The sequence below is a fragment of the Manis javanica genome, chromosome 4 (genome assembly GCF_040802235.1).
Source record: "Manis javanica isolate MJ-LG chromosome 4, MJ_LKY, whole genome shotgun sequence".
NCBI classification, from domain to species: domain Eukaryota; kingdom Metazoa; phylum Chordata; class Mammalia; order Pholidota; family Manidae; genus Manis; species Manis javanica.
Window position 1 is genome coordinate 12,213,874 of NC_133159.1, and position 2,568 is coordinate 12,216,441.

Consider the following 2,568-nt stretch of genomic DNA (forward strand, 5'->3'; position numbering starts at 1 on the left):
CCCCCAGAGGGCCAGCTAGCCACGCAGAAGCCACCGAGTGGAGTGGGAGGCGGCTTCCGGTGTCTCAGGGGACAGCAGGGAAAGCGGAGAAAGCCGACTTGAGCGTGCGCAGTTGCGGTGGACCGGCGCATGCCCAATCGGCCTACTGCATTGGTAAAGTAACGGTCCCAGAAGGGGGCGAAGTCTGAAAGGGAAAGTGGCCGAAGGGGCGTGGCTAAGCGCATGAGGGGCGGAGCCATCCACTCCGAGTTCAGTTGCGATTTAAACCTGTTTCTTTGTGGGTTCCTGGCGCTGGGATCCTCCAGTGAAGCAGCCAGCCCGGCGCAGTTACTCTCAGTTTACTCTCTGCAGGCAAATAGCTGGACGTTGCAATTACAGTAAGCTCTGGCCTGTAAATTAGGGGTGAGAAGGGAACCCAAACCTTGTTTGCTCAGCTGTTTAGGATCAGAAACCATTTCTTGAACACCTACTATATGCCAACGATTATGATCTATCATTTTACTTAATCCCCACAACAGCCCTGTGAGAGAGTTGTGCGTGTTTTTAAGTCTCCCTGTTAATCATCTCAGCTGCTTTTTCCAGACCCGTGGGTCATCTCAGGGCCCACCTCACTCGGGCTTGATTCCCTTGCTCAGGGAGTGACCTCAGTCTTCCACATCACTGGGTCTCTTTGTGTCACCTCAGGCGTTTAGGTAGGAAGTTAGTGTTGCAGGTATCTGTGTCTCTCAAAAATGTTTTTCCTTCTTTAATCACTTTACATATGAAGGGCACCTTTTTACAGTCTTTGGTTTCCACACTCATGGCTCACTTAGATGTTCTGGAGAAATTAAGAAGGCCAAATGAATGGGTTGGATGGGATAAGTTTCTGTAGTCTTGGTTTGGAATCCGGCTACAGCACCGTGTGGTCTCATTAAAGGAGGTGTGTAGTGAGGCCACAGGAAACAGCCTGGACCCCTGAGTCTGACCTTGAGTCTTCTCCTAGAGGCTGTGTGACCTTGGACAAGCTCCTCCCCATCTTTGGCCTATTGTTTCCTTGCCTGTATCTTCAAGGTGTTGGGACAGCAGATTTAAGATTCTGTGATTCAGAATCTTGGCTGGCTGCCTCAGGGGTAACTAGTGGCAAGACTGAGGTCACCTTGACTTTTCAATGGGGCTGACCCAGCACTGGAATAGGGCTCCTCTAAGTCTGCCCCAAGGGCCTCTTGGGCCACCCAAATTGGTTGAAATCATGAGAAGACTGTCACTCTCTTTCTAATTCCTCCTGGCTAAATTGTCTTTTGAGATGAAGGAAGAGTATCCCCTCCTCCCGAGGGACATGTTTCTAGAGAACTAGTCTTCTTGACATTTTCAGGGTTCTTTCATCTTAAAGGCAAATGCCACTCCTAGATAAGTGACTACTCTTTTATTTGGCCTAGGTCACCTTGGAAAAAGCAGTCTAGGGCCAGCAGAAGTGAGATCTTGATTTATGAAGGGGACTCCTGGTGCCAGTGGGCCCACATGCCCTTCAGTCACATCATTCCTGGGCTTCATGGGGATTTTGGGAGCTCAAAGTTATGGAGGTATAAATTCCTGGGCGGCTGCACCTCCGCCCTGAACTTTGGGATTCCAGAAAGGCACAGCTGCAGAAGGACTTAAAGGTTTTCATGGCCTGCTCCTGACATATATTCCCAAGGTGTCCTCGTAATAAGATCCAAGGTTTTTTCTGTTTGTTCCATGTGTCTATTGAGTGAAGTATTGCTTTTCAGCAGTCTGCTGGAAGCTTTTAAGTTTATACTGAACTCACCACTTACAAAAATGTTTACATAAACCATCTCCTTTAGTTCTCCTAACAACCCTTTGGGGTTGGAATAACTATCCCCATTTTGCAGACTTTCTTAGTCTTTGGATAATGAGAAAGCTGAGTAATCTTAGGTGGGAATCTTGCTTCAGAAGCTCTCCTTGCCCTGGAAATCAAGACCAGAATGAAAAATTAAAACCAAAAAGCACTTTGTTGCATCTATTGTCATTTGTATAATCAACTGTATTTCTAATGTCCTGTGATTAAGGGCAACCTGGATGGATTCCCCCCCAGCCACAGGGCTAAGGAGGGCTAAACATCCTTTGCATCTGCCATGAATTTACGTAACACCTGGTTTAACAATTACCCATTTATATACCGGTCTCCCCAGAATATGGGCATTTCAAGGGCATGGCACGTTCGCTTGCCTTCTTCATAGAATTTATTGCTCTCTGCAAGTTTGTTTTTAATTCTTGATGAATATATTTATCGTCTGAACATCCCACACCAGAGATCAAGAACTCTGCCTTATTCATTGGTGTGTTCCCAGAGCCTGGCACAGTGATTAGCTGTCAGCAGGTGGCCAAAAATATCTAATGAATGAACAAATTCATCTTTGTTTCTAAAGTGCCTGGCTTGGGACCTAGCACAGAGTAGGTATGCAGTCATTATTAGTTAGTTGGACGAATGAATAAATAAAAACAGGACAAGCTGTCCATGTTCTTTGAAGAAGGTGAAAGGGGTGGTGGTGGGTGGCTAAGGGAAGAGGGAGCCCAGTGGAGACTCAGGCA